The sequence below is a fragment of the Zophobas morio genome, unplaced genomic scaffold, assembly GCF_036711695.1.
Source record: "Zophobas morio isolate AGI-343-1 ecotype UQ-CSIRO unplaced genomic scaffold, CSIRO_AGI_Zmor_V1 ptg000002l, whole genome shotgun sequence".
NCBI classification, from domain to species: domain Eukaryota; kingdom Metazoa; phylum Arthropoda; class Insecta; order Coleoptera; family Tenebrionidae; genus Zophobas; species Zophobas morio.
The window spans coordinates 25,128,224-25,149,793 of NW_026972107.1; the positions used below are offsets into that span (position 1 = coordinate 25,128,224).

General features: G+C 32.9%; 1 protein-coding gene across 2 annotated transcripts in view; it reads right to left on the reverse strand.

The window, feature by feature from the left end:
* Window positions 1-19,840, reverse strand: part of LOC135131432 (activating transcription factor 3) — a 60,204-nt gene extending 40,364 nt beyond the window's left edge. For both annotated transcript variants that reach the window (XM_064059220.1, XM_064059186.1), the window contains exon 1: window positions 19,628-19,840. The gene's annotated coding sequence lies outside the window, so the exon portion shown is untranslated. The remainder of the gene's footprint in view (window positions 1-19,627) is intronic.
* Between the last annotated feature and the right edge of the window lie 1,730 nt (window positions 19,841-21,570).

Below are 21,570 nucleotides of genomic sequence, written 5' to 3' on the forward strand. Positions count from 1 at the left end.
TAAATTCGTGTGGTTATATTACGATGCGTCATAAAACGAAAACTAGGTCATCTAAAAACGAAAAACCGCTTAAATTCGTAACTACCATTCAGTATCAAGTGTATTACTAGTTTTTCTTATTTACCATAATGTTTGGATTTGGATTTACAAATTATTCTCCGAGTATTTACATTGCCTTAAGTTTTATATTTGTATATACTCACATAGTCCTGTCTTAGGTATCTGATTGGGAATAAAACTTTTTACCAGTTCACAACAGATTTGGTGTGTCCGTGAGCTTTAAGGTGAAGGCTTTCATCGGCAAGAACTATGGACCATCGCGTACGAATAAAATTTCAAGAATATTGGTCTACTAAAATGTGTCGATTATTATTTATGGAGAATAATGCATGAGATATAACTTAGAAACAAAAGACCAAAGGGTTAATTTACATTCTCAAGTGCTTTTTACGCGATAATAAAATGCCACCACGCAATTTTAACGATGTAGAATAGTGTACTAGTGTTTTATCGCCAATGATAAAAGCATCGTAGTATTATTATCGCTGTACAACAGCACAATAACGTTAATTACTTCAAAAACAATCTTTTTTCAAGATTTTTCATATTTTTAAAAATAGATTGTTGGTAAACGAAGTGTATGTAATTTAAATCTATAGTTACTGTTTCGCAATAAAAATGGATAATTTCATTTATTTTTCACTCATGTTCAGCGGTATGGACCAGGCTTTTTCTTGGCAAACGGAACTTCCGACTGAATGAAATATTGATCAGTCTTGTATTATTTGTGGAAGAAGATACAAATACCAACGAATGCAACTTAGTTATAGAAAATACAGTACGACAAACATTTCTCTAACCTATTTTTTCAAAATCTTCTCTAACAAGATTAGAAACATGGAACCAGTTTTTAAGTTGTTTTAGACAATCTGTTCAACAATTAATTTTCTATTTTTGTCTTTTGTATAATTTTTTTCAGTTTACAAACCAAAAAGCGCAATTTTCGAAGTCATACTTATCAGTTGGTGGAATGTGCGTTTATGGTAGTTTTATCCATTTGAAAGGTCAATATTACAACTTTTTTTGTTTATTTTATGATACCTCGGTTTTTTTCTTTATTAACATTACCCATTTTGTTACGCATTTACTAAGAGTCATCAAAAACAACTAACAATAAACTACGTGTAAACCCATATCTTTTTTCTGTGTATAATACAATGTAAAATAAATAATAAAAGCGAGGAGTTAAAACTCATTACCACCTACAAGAATTTATTAACATGAAACATTACTCACTTATTCACCATTCACTTTTCCGAAAAGAAAGATTACGCATTTTTTATTGTTAACACAGCATATTTAATTAACATGCGAAAAGATATACAATAAAAACTAAGCTTTTTAAATTAAAACTACTTCGCAACGCTCATTTTGCAAAAAACTAGTTATAAATTTCCTGAAAAAAAGGTGATGAATATCTCCAGTCAAAATACTCGCTTATCAACGCGTTTTCACGTTAATGAATAACCTTGGTCCCATTTAATTCAATACAAATTTTAAACACCTGTTCCGCGACTAAGCTCATTAACTCAGAGTCTTTCTCAGAAGGAATCACACTGGTGGGTGTTCATCCATTAATAAAGCACAACACACTATAATTCCGCGAAGAGTGTCTACAAGATCTGACGTTCTTGCCACATAGACTGCTAGAAAGTTCTTTACGACGAAATATTTCAGACTTTAGATTCAATCAATTTTAGGGAAGCTCGACACGCGATGTGCCGCCTCATTTCCCCCTGAATGTTGGCTGTGCAAAATGAGGTGCAGTTCTAGAAAGTATAGAGATGGCAGATAACGCTAATATCGCCTATAAAACGGTAACGCCGAAAACAGATCGTAAAAAATGGTGGGTTCTTAATTAACCCAAAAAACCCCCCTTATTGCACGACAATGGATCCGGTTCAGATCAAAGTCGGCATTTCGATCTTGTAATTTCGGACTTTGTGAACTTTTCTAATGAGAGTTACATAACCCGTTCGTTAAATATAACATATGCAGAACAGCAATAAAAAAGCTGTATGTAATATTAACATTTTTATGGCCGACATAACACATGGTCCATTTCCTTCTGTATGTATAATTTCAGGATGGGAGCCTTGAAGCCTTCAACGTTTTCCTGTATACAAACAATTTCGTCTTGTCCATTGTTTTAACGAAATAATGGGTACATTATTTTCAGACAAAACGTGCGAAAAAACCAAGGACGCGTTTTTTGAATTACAATCGCTGATAATTACACATCTATAAATTAACCAATATCATTGTTAAATAACGGCGGACAAACAACATTAACATTTACATAGCGAACGGAACCATTTAATAACAGGTTAGACAACATGGTCGCTTAAGCGCACACATGTCCTATCTTCAGACGTTATTTATGGGCAAACTTCACGAAACGGATTTGTCTGCCATGTGCTAGCTATCTATCGTACGAGATAGAATCGAACTGATAAATGCTGCTGCTGTTGCGTCGAAGGTACAATATGGGCCAAGTATGTAGAACTGCATACTCGGCTACTAGTACAGGGCACGACTAGTTTTTCTAACCATAGACTGATACACCTATAGTGGTAAAACTATTTTCGTTATTTACGTTCTTACTCAGACATAGAACATACATAGGTATACTTGTCTCATTTATAATACAGTAGAACAGTGTTTTTGTTACATATATTTTCCAAACATAGATGGAAAGGTAATTTTGTGCTGAACAGCTCTCAAAATACATAGATAATATGCCCACGTCGTCAAAAAAAAAGTCAAATTTTTATTGCCTTCCGGTGAACAATTTGAAAAAATGAAGTAAATTCTAATTTTACACAGAAAAATGCCCAAGAAACACAATTTAAGTTCAACACTTGAACAAATAACTGGATTATAAATTTTTTTCTGTAATTATTTAGTGTTGGCATTTATATCCGACTTAGTTTTAACCCTACTTTTGGTGTTATTATACTTAAATATTAAATTCAATCTGCATGAAAATTTCCACAAAAATTAAAATTTAAATATAGATGTATATTTTGAGGTTAGGGTTCAGCAATCTACCAATTATTCTTTTTGAGATTGTTTGTTCTTGGCGATACCGGTTTCAGGTACTCGCCCCTTCTTCAGCCACTAAAAAAACGCACATGCAATGGGAGCATGAAACCAACGTTACGTCAAAAATACTTAGTTGATTTTGTAGAACAAAAAATCCCAAGGTAGTTGGAATGAAGTTAATCAAGATTTTTTTTTTCGATTGTATACACAGAGAACTTAGTTTTTTTAAATAGACCATCCTGTATATATTTTTTCATATTAGCCTCTTCTTGAGCTTTATTACCACAGTTTATTTTTGAAATTCCGATGTGACGTTGCTACATTATTTTAATTTTTCTGAATTTTTTTAACAATGCTAGGGTTCGTGAAAAAAAATCGCAATAATGTTATTTTTCTACTTTGCGTTCTTAATAATTTTATTTAAATACACTAGGTGCTATAATAATTTCACTAAACGTAGTGAAATTTATTTTTTTATTGTTGTCATTACGGAGGAGCTAGCTGCTAGCTGTTGTAATTGTCTATCATCTTGTTAGTTAGTGTTCTACAGATTTGTTTCAATAGATATTTAATTACGTCTTCAATATTTAGCCTGCCTAGAATGTGTAGAAGGATCTAACTCTTTATCTAAGCCCACATGTATTCGGAAAGCATATATACTTGGTACTTTCCTTTAAATCTTTCTTCCACTCCCTCAAGAAATTGAAATGAGAGTGCAGAAAATTAATTTTTTTCCTAAAAATTCACTGATAAGTTAATTGATTCCCAAGTAAATGTTTCCGTATCATTCAAATAGGCATAGAATGTTTGATCCTTCAACAATGTTCAATATAGAAAACATAATAAGTACATAGCATAAAAACTAAAATTCACTGCAATGTTTTAGTTTTTACCTTCTTTTATTTTAGCAGAAAGCTTAAGAAGCATTATTTTCAGATGTTGAAATGCAAATGATTTAACAAAATTTTTTATAATTCCCAGTTTTACGTGTAAAGGGGGAAGCATGAATTTATGAACAATCTCCAAATAATTTTTTTTGACGTTGCAGGCATATCTTATTAGATAGTTCTTCAGCACAAAATAACCTTTCAGAATACATTTTCAGAATCCTAGTAACAAGAAATTTTTCTACAATTGTTCGACTGTGTGAATTATGTTCAAATGGATCAAATTCCACCTATTCTTGGAGGAAATCCGTATAAATATTAGTAACTTTTTCTAGATTTATTTTTTAGGTATTTTTTTAACACGAATATGTCTTTTAAATTTTGAATGTAATTGTCCAATCATATAATACAATACATACTAAGTCGGCAGTTTTTAGAATGTTTTGATTGTACAATCAAGTGTTACAGAAAAATGTACTCATCACTCATCAGTGTCCAGTTCGTTCCAAAAACAGAAAGTAATCAAGTCTTCTCATTGCTCATATGTGCTAACAAGATTTATATAAATCCTTCGTTATATTCAGGAAATAAATAGCCAATCTAGCTGGCGAAATTGCAATTGCAATTTTTTCAAAAATTTCCATAATTTCCAAAATCACAACACACTTTCCACTTGTTATTTAACAATTTTATATACATAATTCGTATTTCAGTTGGTTACCTGAACTAGGAGTATTATAAACTGAAATATCATAGGATCAATGTACTGGACAGCCCTTATAAGAGAGTACTACATAAACAGAAATATTTTGATTAAAAATTTACCCTGGTTACAATAAGTTTAAAACGTCTGCAAGTATTCAATCATTCGGTTGAGCAGTTCCTGATTTAATCAATAAAATAAATCGACTCTTTCATTAATTTTTCAAGTCAGCCTGTAAAAGTGCATAATTCTAAAAAGCGCATTGACAAGTATAGTTATAATATTATAATAATTTAATAAAATTTACTAAACGATTTATCATGACTAAGTTAACCTTAAAATGTCTGCAAGATTTCAGACCATTCGCTTTAACAGTTTCAAAATTAAATTGCAAAATATTGTTATACAATTCTGAAATTTTTTCCAAAAATCTGGATGCCTAGGGTTAAAATTTGACACGGATTCACATACTATTATAAATTTTGGAGATGACATCATCCTATTGATGGTGGGAATGATTAGTCAAATTTTACTTGATATTCCTAATACACGTACAAAATTTGGCAACAATTGGTCCGGTAGTTCGAAGATTACGTGTCTAATAAGTATGGATACAGACATACAGACAGACAGACAGACAGAGAGACGGAAACGGGAGACCACTTTTTTCGTACTCTAGAAGTCATGAAACGTCGAGAAAACATGAAAGTGGAAAGTAGTCCGATGGTTAGCTTACGCCCAAGAAGTAAAAAACAAGATAGTCACTAGGAGCCAGCTTAGCAACAGCCCTAGCACGTCACTGACGCTAAGAACTTCAATTTCCGTTCATGTTGCGTCTAGAAATCTGCACTTTCAACCTTTAATGTATAAATAATTAGTTTAACTTGTTTGTTAACTAATTAATTTGCCTGTAGCATTAAAACGAATAATTCAAACTCGCTGTTTCTTTTTATATAACCTTTACACGTTTTGCTTGCAATTTGCTTTAATGTTAAAAGTTTTAAGAACTGCCATAGCTGCAGCGTAAAAAACTGTTTTCGGCATTTTTACATGGCGACTGCCAACAAATTTTCTCTTAAAAAAATGCAAATGAAGGTTTTTCTTTTGTAATGGATTTTTGACATTAATGTCACTTCTATACAGATGTGATTCACATACGCGCTCTAATAATGTTTTACTTGTTATTCTCGATGATATTGGCACAAATATAAATTCAGTAAAAAAACATTAAAGCTGGCTATTGTGATTTACGACAGTTCAACTTCTAAATGGAAAAACATGCCAACAATGGTTTCAGAAAAAATCCCTTTTCACAGTCGATGAGGCGAGGATAAAAAAAAGTTTTCAAAACTTTTTTTTAGCCGTAAAAACTAATAATTTTACCTTACTTTTATTCTAGTATACATATACTTAGTTGAATATAAAGGTAATTTGATACAATTAGGGTGGATTTCACAAACCTCAGTTAACGAACAGTTAAAAACAATCGTTGGTATCATTATAATAATCGTTTTTATGGATTCATTATTTATTTATTCTAGCAACTACTAGCCCCGCCCACCCACCCTTTCTTTATTTAGAGTGTATGTTATTTGCCAAAATCAGTCTTATACGAGCAAGTATTAGCCCCGCCCACCCGCTCTCTATTTTCTTAGAGGGTATGTAATTTTCCAAAGTCAGTCTTATCCTAGCAAGTTTGAAAAATTTAACTATGACAACGCTAAGGAGATAAAACAAAATGATTTTTTTTTTCTCAGATGCCATCTGTAAAAATTATCGCTAATGTATTCAAGCATACAAAGGATGTTAAAATAGTCGTTTAAAAAAGTCAGTTGGTTATAAACTATACCGTATACGTCAAGTATGCCTTAAAGCTTCAACCATCCAAGAAACAACAGACACCAGCAAAATATGGGGATGTTTCAGAAACCAAATTTTACTAGAATATTACAAAATAAAAACAAGTTGAACTTGTCATTTTTTCGTACAAAGTAAAAAAAAATGAGAGTTAAAATTTAATGGTATACAAACAGTGACGTATTTACGACGTTATTTAACAATCCCGCGGCTCCTGCGTGTAGTCCGCTCAGATGCGGACGATATTAAATATATATGTATTATGTAAGCTAGATAACCAACGGCCAAAAATATATTATCAGTACATGCTTAACTTTTCAACTTTTAAGCACGTACAAATGCTGATTGACCAGATAAGTGGCGGCAGATAAAAAATATGCATCTTGTCTTCTCAAAACAGAGTAGATGACTAATTTTATTGATTAAGCTACAATGGAGCAAGATGTTCTGTATATTGTTTTGCGCAAGTAATTGTTACCATGAACATTATTGTTTTTATTACTATTAAATATATAAAAGGCAACACTTAAATTTGCGGGACGGCACCCATATTTTTTGTTACGCCACTATCGACAATTTTGTATTGTTTTTCAATAGCTGTAGCACGGATATTTTATTGACTGAAAATGCTGGTCGATTTTGTAGGAACAACCGGGCTTGATCCTGATCTCCAAATCTTGGTGACATACATTTCAGTATTTTCCTTGTATTTATTTGCACTGTAGAGTGGGTTAACTATACGACGGAATTACACAAAAACGAAAAAACATTTTCATAAACCTAAATTGTAGGTCCTTTGGAAATTGTTTCCACTTTTGGTACACGTTCATACAAATATTCTACTAATGTAGCAATGAGATAAGCAGAATTTTGATCTTTTTTTTTAATCCACTTAGCTTTCAAAAAGTCAACCATCTTACTTTTCCTCTTTCTAAAGGGTGAAGTTTCACAGCTTTTGGTGCGCCCAAATTGGTGCATGTCGTGCCGATCACCCTGTTTCACCCTATAATTACTTTAATAAATTAATGGTCCCCCAAAATTTCCATAAAACAATTTCGGTTCATTTCGAAAACAAAACGTTCTATCATCATAAAAGTGACAGTTGTAATAGCGCCGAGATGCGGGTCTTTGCCCACCGAAGAGGTTTAGGATCGCGTGGGAGCTCCAGGATTGCCATCGTTTGAAAAAATTTGAAAAACTGAACCGGTCAAAGTCGATTGACTCACAACGTATAGATGTTTTCAGGACGAGTGTCCGCTAAAAATAAAGCATGCTCCATTGTAGTAACGTCGCTAACATGAGTAATTCTTCTTGGTACATGTAAGATTTCCACAAAACGATTACGTCATATATAACTCTCATTCAAGATATTTGTATTAAAGGATATGTGTGGTTACAGCGTCAGGCGGTCTGCCAGGACGTTTCCTGCTCAATGAGTGAGAAAACAGGCTCGACAATGATTTCATGCTAATGAAATTAAACCAGCGCACCTCCATTTGAATATTTCTATTCGTTTTTTGCACAATCAATCTTTGGTGAACTGCTGGTCTGATCAAGAAGTGGGTTATGGATGATGACTTTAGCCACAATTCTATAGATAACATATCGCTTTTTAAACTGCGTATATATTTACATGTAGATCACGCCCATTTTCTTTGAAGGCTTGCCGCTCACATTAACAACATTTAGACCTTATATGTGTGTTGAACATGTGCATAAAATTTGAATTTCAATTGCCGCAAGTCTCTAATTAGCGAACCGATTATAGGTTCGGTGCTAGAACGGTGAAAACGGTCTGACATGGGGGAAATTAATGAAAATATCGATGAAGTCAGATTTTGCCACAAAAGAAACTCGACTGTCTCTGCTAACATATAATTATGATCTTAGACATGGTGGTCCTGTGCGATTCCTTTCCGGGTCGGAGGAAGAAACTCTCCAGGCATCAGAGCCCACTTGAAACTTGAAACACTTAACTGTTAGTTTACTTTTTATGGATTTACAAAAAGAACAAGTAAATAAAAAATGTTTACAGCCAATAAACTAAAGTGGCACGCTTGTAATGCCTGTGAAATCCCTCAATAAACAATGTATTAACGCAAAAATCGGGCAATGGAACCATCATGAAGTGAAGAGAATGACTGGTTGAACTGACCCGCGCAGCTATGCATTGTGGTCGGCTAATTTAATTTGAAATGTACAAAAAAAAACATTTGACAATGAACTAACAATCAATCAAATGCAATTCAGACTATTAAAAAATCAGGCTAAATTGAGCCATGTAACATCGTTTCGTCTCGCACTTTTTTCCAGTTGCATTAGTGTCATGGTTGGCGATCTTCCTCACATTCCAATATTAATTCCTCTTCTGTACACATATATTTCGATTAAATCAATGATTCTCCTCGTTGTGTCGATGATCTCACAATTCCAAAAGATTAAAAATCACTACCAATTGAATTCCTGTTTACGGATCTGTTTTAGTGATTAAGTGACTAATCATCAGGTTTCGTTTTTCAGGAAACATGAAAGCAGGTACGATGGAAATTTCTAGATTCACAAATTTGTCCGGATTAGTTTAACAACCGGTTGCATCTTCGTGGTCAAAAAGTATCTTTGATGTCGAAACTTTAACGACATTATTGCCTGGTCTATAAATTTTTGTTCTTTCAGGATACAGCAAATCGTTAATCTTTGAAACAGTGAGTGTGCCGATTTTATGGGCAGTTTTAACACTTGCTTGGCAAATCTCCCAAGTTCTTTTAAAAAAACTTGCTTAAACAAATTACTTTCAAAATACATATATCCAAACGCTCTTTCTCGAATCGAAAGAGATGTTTTCTTCCTTGTTATTCGCTTGCGTTTTGCTACTATCACAAAAAAGCGATAATAAATCTTTAACAAACAACATATTTCTTGCTCTCCCGGTTTCCCATTAATTTTAATTTGTCTTTCTTTGATTTACGTTGTTATTAATTTTTTAATGACCGTTCTGAGTGGGCCGTAAAGAGGCGGACCCATAATAACACAATCCACGTAATAGAAATAAAATGAATAGATGCTTTTCTTATTGTGTATCGAGATTCCATTGATAGATGACGGTGAGAAATATGTATCTCCCTATTTGAACTTGCGTTTAACTCGTTATACCTTAGATTAAGTCCAAAGTACAACTTTCCCTAGAGCAATTTTAAAAGCAAATAATCTAAGTACAAACGAAAATAATTGTTTATGTATAAAGTGCACGTGACACTAATTTCCTGTGACGCTGTAGCGATAAATAAAGTGATAATAAGTGTTCAAACATTATCAGTGAATACAAAAACCCAACTAAATTAAAAAATACGTAGACGTGTAGAAAGCGAAAAAGATACTTGGGTGTTCCTAATGAAGTTAAGTAATTCTTAACAACGTCTACACAACAGCGAAGAAGGTCAAGTATTTAAACAAATTCGTAATTGAATACACTTGCAAAGAATTCCATGTGTGAGCTCCTCTCAAAAAAAAAAAAAAAAACAAACACAAAACCCATTTTGATGCAATTTCGGCAATTCCCTCTTGACCTAGTTGCCAGCAATTTGATCAATTACTCTTGTGCAGAAAAAAACGTTGCAAACACGTAAATTGCAGAAAGATCATAAAACGCCAACAAGTGTTGGAGCAATTAGATCTAATTGCGCTGGCAGTCATTTATATTAGAAACAAAACGCCGACGATCTAACTAACAATCGGTGTCCTTAGACCGTACCTTCTGGACGCCTCGAGCATCAACAACAAACATTGAAGATGCTCCGCGGCCTTGTAAATAAATGGGAAACTATCATTCCATCGATTCGTACGTTGTTTTCACGTACATTATGAACTCATCCGATACGTTAAGGTCACGTTGTGTTAGTAATTAGTTATTGAAATGTAGAGTGTAGGTGGGTAAGGCGTAACCAAAGAGCAAGTGATCTATTGTAGTAGCCGATACACATTTCTTTCATGGCAAGGGCTTGACACGTTGAACTAAACATTATTTATAGAACAATTTTTACCGGGTTGCACCTCAACATAATTAAACAATGATTAATCCAACTCATTCCGTATTCCATCATGACATCAAAGTCGAATTATAGAAGAAAACACTAATCCTTCTTAAAAAAACGTGATGCATAAATTATACGCGTGTTTATTTACCTTCGATTCTTTCTGCTTGTTGAAATCATGGAGCACGTGGTCGCTGTTGCGGTTTGGAGTAAAGCTTCTGCAATTCAATGCAACGTAGAGAAATTTACATGTACGTGAAGTACGTGATGTATTTGCGCGACATCTCGTGACCCTCAACCCGGTCAGTTTGTCGCACTAAGCGGCAGCGCCTCTACCGGGTCATATTCTTTTCTTATATAATTTAATCTATCATAACGTGGAAATTTCAACGCGATTCCATTGTCTATGTGCAACGAATTAGCACGACGACGAAAAGCTCCGGCGAATACCAGTACACAATTATTTTCGCCTCACTAATAAAAAAATAAATAAAATGTAATTGTTTGTGAAAATAAATAACATCCGCCTCTTTATTTACTCGGTCGCGGTATTAACTTCTTTGAAACAATAAATGCCAGACGATTGCATCTTTTCTGTGCCGCAAACACGTGAATTACATAATTATCCACTACTCTTGATAGATGAAGTCGCAACCTTGTACCGATTAGGATCAAAACTCGTGTAAGTATTGAAGATTGACTTCGGGCAAGACTTCTGCCTACAACACGTATCTTTATGATTGGCAATTACATAAAACGTACCTACCAGAAGTTTTTAGTAGTCGAAATGGGCGAAGAGCGCCCGGAGGAAGCTATCAAGTTTCTGATCGTAAATTAAAGAGATTTTTCAAAAACAAGTTTCCAAGAATGTTTTTAATCCCGTTACAAACATTGCTTAAAAGTGTAGACTAAGTGTCTTTGCACATTTACATTACTCCTGATAAAAAACAGCATAAATTCCATTCTGTACATGTTTAGATAAGTGATTCTATTTACTTCCCTAACAAGCAAATATTTAGAAAAAAGTTTATCAACCGTTGTGAAGTCTGTCAATCAACCCTTTAACGCTCCCAAATGAACAACGGAGGTTACATTTTTTCGTGTTAAGAAAGAAACACACATTGTGAGCGTATTAATTAAAAAGCAGTAAAGCCAGTTGTTTGAATGAAATACAGACCTGTCAATACATTTTAATTAGAAATAGCAGTTATAAATCAATTTTCCACCCAATCAAGCTAGCCATATGGACAATAAAAAGTGCACTATCACAATTAAACACAGACGGAAACATTTTCGAAGTCCATTATCATGGCCGTGCATATTTGTGTGGGCGGTTTTGATAGACTGATTTTGCACTGTAAGACTGTTAAGTGATACACTAATTGAGTAAGAACATCCAATCGTCCTACTCAGCTTAAAATTCCAGTTATTGGCCATAAAGCAGCAGTTGTGAAAATGATAATGGGAAACGTCCGGCATCCAACCATTAAAACTTCATTTGCAAAGTAAAGATCACAGTTTTGAATTGTAGGAGCACATGTCGCATGTTTTAATTACTCCCTACAACCAATTACAGCGACTGTCGTCTTAATAAAAGTAAACAAAACTAATGATGCTTCATCCAGTGGTGCCAAATTCCCCACAACAATAAAACATTTATACTGCGAAACGAGTAACGCAATAAAACTGTATTTCTCTCATCGATAAGCCCGAACCATAAATATATTCTCTCCAGCAATGAGATTTGGGAAGCGATGATTAATAACTTAGCACAAAATTTGCCCGCGTTCCAGATACTTAAAAATAAGAATTAAATAGTTTCCTGCAGCGACATGTTCTTATCTCGTTCAATCTATACATTGAGGTGTTGTTAAATAAAATAAACTGTAATTTAAGCGTGGCACGAGACTCGTTCCGACGTTATCGGCCATATCCGATTGCAGTAATTTTGATTAAGTAGATCTGAAACCTCCGGCAATGCAGTTCATGAGGCTGGGTGTGCGCGACCGAAATACATAAACATTTCAAATTCGTCATTCTTTTCTACTGTCAGTGAACTCAGAAGGTACACTTTTTTATTGGGATTTAGCAAACACGTCGACCTTTTTAAAACCAATAGGATGTAAAATCGTTTTCGTTTTCTTATCGACTCAATTTCCTGTGGCAAAATACCATTTCAGACATAAATAAAACTGTAATAAATAAACATGGTCGATTGTGGATTCTGTAGCGATGTCATGGATTTAGTTTCGTTGTTGAAAGGATTTTTTTTTCGCATAACTGAACTTTGCAATATGGAACCTATAACAACTTGGAAATTGCAGTTCCATCATGAGTATATGTATCTCTGACGTAATTGGTCCGCTCTAAAATTATTATTATTAGAATGTGCATTGGAGTATTGAGACAACTGTCAAAAAATATCAAGGCAGTTAGTAACTTCACGGTAGTTTAAATTGTACATTTAAACTAAAAAATGTATAGGTACCACTTTTGCACGGTTTTGATATGACCCAGTTCATTAAGTGTATTGCTCAATCTTAGCATTCATCGTTAATTCAGGATGTCCTCTCGACAATCTGAGTATACAATTCACATAAAAAAAGAGGAATTAAAATGTTGCGTTATGTGAACCAACACACTAAATAAAGGCTCGGAAGTCGAAATTAACCTAAATTAACCAGACTCTCAATGACATTTCCAATTTTTGTCCGAATTTTAAAGTCACTGAATAGAGAATTAATTACTGCATGATTTAAACATGTTCGACAAGTATTTAAGATTAAAAAAATCTGCGCAATTTGTTAGTACATGAAAAAGTTTGAAAGTAAAAATGTTATGTACACACTTCCTCATGTTAATTTTTGATTAAACATGTTAAAAATAATGTATCTAAAGTGAAAAAACTTATTAGCAACAAAAAATCAACAAAAAAATAAAAGAAACAAAATCCGTTCTTTGAACTGCCACTTTATGAGTTGTTTTTACTAAAAAAAAATTCAGATGGATTTTAGAAGTCTCAGTACACGGCAGCACGTTTTGCATATTACATAACAAACAGCTACTTATATGGTTCAAACTGTTCCCAATTTTTTCTTGTATAATTAAAATTACTAAAATATTATCTTATTAAATTTCTTATATTGCAAACTTTTCCATATTTGTATGGACTAGGCAGTCCGCAAATGTAACTTGTCTGTCTTCAACATGTTTTTGTTTTTTAAGATAACATAATATAGACACCTGCAACACAAAAAATATTTGATATAAATTTCAACGCGTTACACCAAATTAGCAATTTGTTTGGACTACAATGAATTAAAACAACAGTAAAAAGTTTCACTGTGGCACAGTCATGTTCACAAAACCCTGTACAATTGACAATCTGAATTTGTATCCATGCTATATTTTGTACTGATTTTGACACAACGTAAAAGTGAGATTGTACAGGATTTATGTGACTGTACATATGTGCAAGGGGTTTTGTGTTTCGAAAGTTTAATCCGTAACAAATGGACAGTTCACAGTTATTTAAGATTTTGTATAAATATCAATGACGATTTTTGTTGTTATGTCTGTCATAATGAAATGACTATCTTCCAAGTGCACGTAAAATAATCGACAGAATTTTTTTCATTTCATGTTTCAAAAAAAAAGTTCAACTGAATTTCTAAATAACAAAATGTAGATAAACTAGAGGTTGCCGAGGGATTTTAGATTCTTAACTAAGAGACATTTTTTTTAGCAATATGTTCCAGAAAAAAAGTAAAAATTTTATTTTTCTACTGCACGAAACACGAAAGTGATATGAAAAGATTATTTCACAAATAACCGTTAAAAATGTGCATATTAGGGTGATTCAAAAAAAAAAAATAATTTTTTTTTTTCGTGCAAAGAGGTTCAAAAGTTTCTTTTCAACGTAAAAAAATACCAGTTAAAATTTGAGCTCTTAATATTAATATTAAGACCGTCCGCATCGCGTTTTTCTATTTCCCATAAGAATAACATGGGAAAATTTTTGTTTGCACCTTCTGATTTTTATTGCTAGCCCGTCGTGTGTCGTGAAAAAAATGCAATCACATATTTTTATAGAGAATTGAACGCTCTACAAAAAGTGTCTCCTATGATTGTGCGAGAAACCTGATAGTTGAAGAGTTATTTTAGGCTAAAGTTAAATTTATCCAAATTTTGACGTTTTTGATGCATTACAATAAATTTGATGGTCTTATTGGAATAAATCACCACAAAAATTTATACACATTTTAAATTTAGTTTTTTAAACAGTAATTGTTTATAATTTTATGCTATAATAAGGCCAGTAAAACTCTTTCCGAACATTTTCAGCATCAGTGGGTAAAAAATCATAGTCAGGTTTCTCGCAAAATCATAGGAGACACTTTTTGTAGAGCGTTCAATTCTCTATAAAAATATGTGATTGAATTTTTTTCACGACACACGACGGGCTAGCAATAAAAATCAGAAGGTGCAAACAAAAATTTTCCCATGTTATTCTTATGGGAAATAGAAAAACGCGATGCGGACGGTCTTAATATTAATATTAAGAGCTCAACTTTTAACTGGTATTTTTTTACGTTGAAAAGAAACTTTTGAACCTCTTTGACACGAAAAAAAAATTACTTTTTTTTTTTTAATCACCCTAGTGCATATCAATATAATTTTATGACTTACATGCAAAAATTTTATCGCGGTTAGAAAATTTAACCTCAGTAATTTTCCACCTTTGGAATAAACATATTGTTAATGTGAAGTTGTGGTTATATAAGCAATGTAAAACGATGACTTGGTACTACATGAGGGAAATAATAGACATTCATTTAAAAAAAATACCATTGCCTTTCTACAAACAACTACCTTGAAAAATAAGTTATTTAGTACTCCATCATTTTCAGTATGTTATCTTCGCCTTCAAAAATGTTCAAATAACATGTAAACGAACATGTGAGAAGTTAGTGATATTTACAACAATAAACAAAACGTTGCCATTTGGAAACAGGGTTATGAAAAAAAATGAACGACAAGTGAAATTATAAATTTCGTTCAACGTTTTTTAAAAATTTTACAAAGGATTTTTAAGTACTTGGCGAATATTTGTCCAAACAGTACAACTACGTTAAAATTAGTAACATTAATACTTGTTGATATTCGCCAATTTTCGATAATATGATCAGTAAGATTCGAATGTATTACTGGTTTGTAAGAAATTTTAAAACCTAGATATAGTGTTTTGGGCTATAATCTTATCTCACATGGTCTCAGTGAAAATGCAGAGAAACGTTCTACGTTGCATAAAATTACATAAACAAAATAATAACCATTTTTACAGGGAATTATAAATAAACAACAAATAAATTTTCTTTTAATTCCTTTGATTTCATAAATTTATTTAACCCATGATTAAGAGAATTTTTTTGCTGACGTGTGCTTTACTTAAATGGTACAACTATATAATACTAAAAAAAATTGACATAATATAATTATTACAAGAAAATAGCAAAATATATTTTGCTAATTTTGCAACTTTCTACTACTGCAGAAACGTCTTCACTTTTTCAGCTTTCGAAAAGTTTGCAACACCAATTCCCCTTTTTTTTCTTTGTTTCTCGCCTCCTGCAATTTGCACCATGTGTTTTGTAGACGTGTTTCGATATAAAAAAAAACAAGTGTGAGCGTTTCTTAACCCACATTCATCAAATTATAATGTCTATCCCATAAATTTGTATGAGTTTATCGGGTCAAAAAATTGGAAACGACAACTTTTCGCCACGACCTTCCTCCACTACCGTATACACCAAAACTGAGCAAATGTAATTTATGATATTGTTGTTGAGGCCGTGTTTACAATCGTTCACAGATTTGTAGTGGGTGGAAACAACACTTGGAAAATATTTCTCCTCTATCTGCCATAGCCAGCATTATAAAACAATAATTTACAATTCAGCGGGCTCTGGTTCGTTGTGATCTCCTATGATTACAAATGAACTTTAATTCTCATGTAGGAGGTCGGACTAATTCTTTTAGAATTGTAATGCTGCGAGTGCGTTCCAGGAGCAAGAAAGGAGATGTAGATTAGAAAGAGGTCATGGATCACTGAAGGCCGTGGGCACTGATGTTACAGTAAAATAAAACGAAGCTTTAAACGAAAATATTTTTAACGTTAATTAGGTTGCGAAATAATTCGAACGGTAACTGACTTAAAAACTTTTCCATCCAAGTCTGATTTTTTATATTGACCAAGACTGTAGAATATTGTAGATTGTAATAAGAGCTAAAACTCCTATTTAACAGAATCTTCTACCATGGATATTTTAAGAAAAATAAAAAAACACTGATCAAGAGTAACTAACATTTGTTGCAATTTGCAACTGCAGTTATAGAGAATACGTGGGTAATTTCTATCGTAAAAATAGCCGTTCTACTATAAATCAAATAATTAAATTTCCATTAAAAAAAGTCCTGCAAATACGTATGTAACGACTCAGTTTGTCAAAAGTACATTCCACACGAACTGTTGAATATAATTTGATCGTTTTCACACACCACTTTCCACAAAATTAAACTTACTAAAAATATATTCTCAAGTAACAATATCCACAAATTTGGATTTACTTTAAAATAGAAAAGATAGTTTAATTATAAATTCATCGTAAATAAGCAACTTGTAAGAAAGGAACAACAAAACGGCGCTGGATTCACAAAACAAATACACCAGATATATTTAGCTTAGCGTCAAAATTTTATACTTCGAAATTTATTTATGAACGGTATGATTTATTAACATGAAAATCCACCAATAATACCACAGTGAGTAAGTAGCTAATGTCCCTTGCTTATACTGTACGTAATAACTTAACAAATCAACAATGTGTCACTGTATATTACTGTGTATAAAAATGTTTAGTTGGCGCCATTCTTTTAAATAAACTACATAAGGTCCGATTTTACCAACGACATTTAAGTTTATACAATAATAATTATTGCCACGTAACAGATATTCATCTCTGGTGAAACCAAGATTAAATAAGATCAATTTGTACTACTACCATAAAAATATTTAATTAAATCTCACAAAATAACAATGTCGAATACAACATTTCGTGGAACTATGTTTTATTGTTGATTATTATCGTTATCACATTTATACATTAAAATACACAATCTTTTTTAAATTTTAAATGATTTTGCAATTGTTGAAATTTGACATTTAAAATACCCTTTTTTTAACAATATGTATATATAACAAATCAATAAGTTGACACATTTCTGATATTTTTCGAAAAATACAATTAAAAATAGGTATGTCAAGACGACCACTGAATTTATTTTTCCGTTACGACCAAGTAATTTACAGCGCCATCATTGAATGTGTCATGTTTCTTTTTATAAAAATTTTAGTACTGTGGCTGCCAAAAATACTGTACGCTGTATGATAATGAAACACTTGTTTGAATGGACATTTATTTGATGAATTGTACATGATTTCGACTTACCGTCAAAAACTTTAGAATCAAAATTTCTGGTATGTTTAGTCAAACACTAAAAAGTAACTTTTACAATATCCTATCTATCACAAAAAAGTTTCCTTCTGCACGAATATTATAAACAGTGTTACTAACAGTTAACAATCTTTGTTGATGTTCACTGATAAGCTCTACTGACACATTGTCTGCTTACTAACAACATTGTTTATTTTTATGTTATCCTAAGAACTACATTCTGCATCATCTGCTAGAGTTGTTTTGACGACTTGTGCCAATTATCTTTTGAAATTTTAAAACGTGACAGTGGTGCTATAGTTCAACTAAATATATTTTGACAAAAGATATAGGCTGACACATGCAACAAATTTTAGAAAAACTGCCCATTTATTTATGTAATTATGTGAAAACTACAACGCATATAGCTTGCAAGCACGAAATGGTTGGAGAAATTTATTTGTAATTCGTATAATTTCGTCCAAGCTCATTGCGCCTTCTGTACACGGCTGGTTACGCCACTGCTCATAAATTACGTTTTAATGTTGTCATAACTGTCGGTCCCCAAAGAGGGTTTTTATGTAAATATTTGTGGCAGAGGTGGTTGCAAATTTTCAAAACAAACTCGTTGGAGTTATTTATTACAAAATTCATCACGCGACAGTGCGATGTGTCGTATTTCATGTCCTTTTTCGCAGACTTAAAAAAAAAGGATCTAATCTGATGTCCCGACTTTTTGCAAAGAAAAAAGTGAATCTGAATTTATGATTGTAATAAATGCATTTTAAATCTCAAAAGTGTTATTATTTGCTAATTACTAACAATCAGTAGGTAGTTAGACTTACTAAAACTTTAATTGCTGCTTTAGTTTACATAATTTCTTAAATGCGTTTAATAATCCTAGAAGAAGAAATAAACTACGTCTGGATGTACTAATATAATAATAGTGATTATTAAAATAAGTGTTAATATACAGACCTCGAAAATTCCAAAATTATATTATACTTATAATAAAAAAACAAATATAGAGCATATGTAAACTAATTTGGACTCTTCTTGCAGGATTATTGGAAACACTGAAGGAATTATTTTATTATCGTTTTGATGCACCATTTTACTTAATCTTAGACTTACTCAAATACACAATTTTTACATTAAAAAAGTTTTAATTTTGTAACTTTATTTATTTCGTTTCAGTGGTGTCACCAGCCTGGGTGGCCACATAGTTTCCGTACGAACATTTGTCACAGAGTTGGTTGCAAATTTTCAAAACAAACTCACTGAAGTTATTATTGTCCGCGTACTGACGTTTCGCGCCTTTTTTTTTCACAAAATTTTAAAATAGAGGGTGTGAGGATAAATAAGCTAGCGTTTCGTTTATCAGAAAAATAATTTTTCGACTGCAAACAAGCATGCGATTACATTTAGGACTTGGACATTAAAAGCTTGTGGTAAATGCAAGGGTGTAGCAGGCGGACATTGAGAAAATCATGCATTTGAAGAAAAGCGTGAGATGAGGCGGAGCGTAGGCACAGGGTAAATATAAATATTTACCTCACGTAAAACCACCTGCCACAACCAGGATTCGAACCACAAATTGTCAGTTTATATTTATCACTATCTAGCAGTCTCTGACACTTATCCACATGATAATTCGGACACAATTTTACAAAATCCGTATCGTCGTGGATAATAAACATCGCATAGAATGCCTCTCACGAAGTTAAGTCGCCCGCGTGCTCCGCTTAACTCAAACATAACACACTCCCATGTGCGGTTTTCCTTATAACATCGATATTTTTAGACCTTGATGTCAGAGGCGGCTGCCACGATTGGCGCGGCATGACATCATGGAACCTCGCTATTGGTTGGAAGCGGCACACACAGTCACGAATTTAAGATATATGTTGCCCGCCAATGCGAATAAATTGATCGAAAAATCAAGCAAGCTTCGGCCGTTTTTTTCGTCCAATCGTTTATTAATTTGTATTGCCGGTTAGGCTAGCTAATTGTAGTTCGACAACTGGGCGTTGCGCTCGCATTCGTCGCGATAAAATGCTGGATTATCTCGTAAAATCGACAGTAATATCCGCAACATTGTTGATTAATTTTATTATTGTAAATGGGATAGCGCGTTTTCCGTGCACGATTTAATTGATATTCCGCGACTGCCGCCACGAAAACTGTGCATTCGGGATTAGTGTTTCTGGTTTCTTTTTTATCCATACGTACGATTATTGTTGTTATGCAGCTTTCACCTCGTTTTTCGTTATCTTTGGCGGGCGAATTCGCATTGTTTAAAACGATTGTATATTGTTTCAAAAGCAAAATATCAAACGCGTGGCTGTTTCAAAACCGCCAATCAAAATGCACGCTTATTTGCATACTCGCTTTGTATTCTTCGTAGAGGTACCACATCCATTGCTTATCGCATTCCGATTAAAAATATTCAACCGCATCTTCTGAGTGCTGTTCTTAAATCGACGATATTTTCGACTGCCAAAGAGTTGGTTTCGGCGATTCGTAGAGACCCAGGTCGGAATATTCGTTTTGCCTTTCACTTTTCTAGGTACCGTTCATCCGGTATCTACGAGTTTGCTGAAGCTGGTGTTGATTTGAGTTTTATCTCTTTGGGAACGTTTGTGAACACACGAAAAGCTATAATGATGACCTTCAAAGCTTAACCGCAAGTAGTATTTCAAAATCCATCTCCATGTAGTAGCGTAAACATATATGAACATATAAAGTGCAAACATTACATTTTTATTTCTTTGGCGATTTTTAAGGGAAGTATTGCAACACAGGTGTTTCTATGAGTTCCGTGTTTTTTTTGCTGTATTCTCAGGAACTATCATACCAGTTACAATGAAATTTAGAATGCATTTTAAAATCATGATCAAATCCCCTTACCCCCTTTTCACCAAAAACCTTTTTATTTTAACCGTTTTTTTTTTTCAATAATCGACATCCATTTTTGGCTTTATACATTGAGTTATTCTAAAAAAATAATAATTCCTACATTGAAACCGCAATTTTCCACAGAAATGTTTATTATTTGATACGGCACTGTGACTGTGTTCATTAAAATTTCTTAATTGATTCATTTCAGAACATCGTTGACGTCGAATTTTATTGGTCGCATCGTATGCAAAACAGTCGATGCGGACAGACTATTTATTTATTTAAAATCAAAACAAGGAAAAAGTTCTGATATGTATTAGCGTTGTCATTCGCGTTGTTCAGTATCTTCAGAATTTAATTCTTACATGTCGTCATAATCATGTTTTCTGGACCACCGATGCCATGGTAGAAAGTGGTTCACAAAAGTTTATGACTTTTTAGTAAATTTTAACAGACAGATGAAATTTAACACAGACAAATTACTAGTAAAATACATTTTAACTTAAAAAAAGATTTTGAATAATGTCGCAAAGTACAATAGTTTTTGGCAGTAGATCTTAGCTAATGCTTCCATTTTTTGTCAGCGACTTTATATC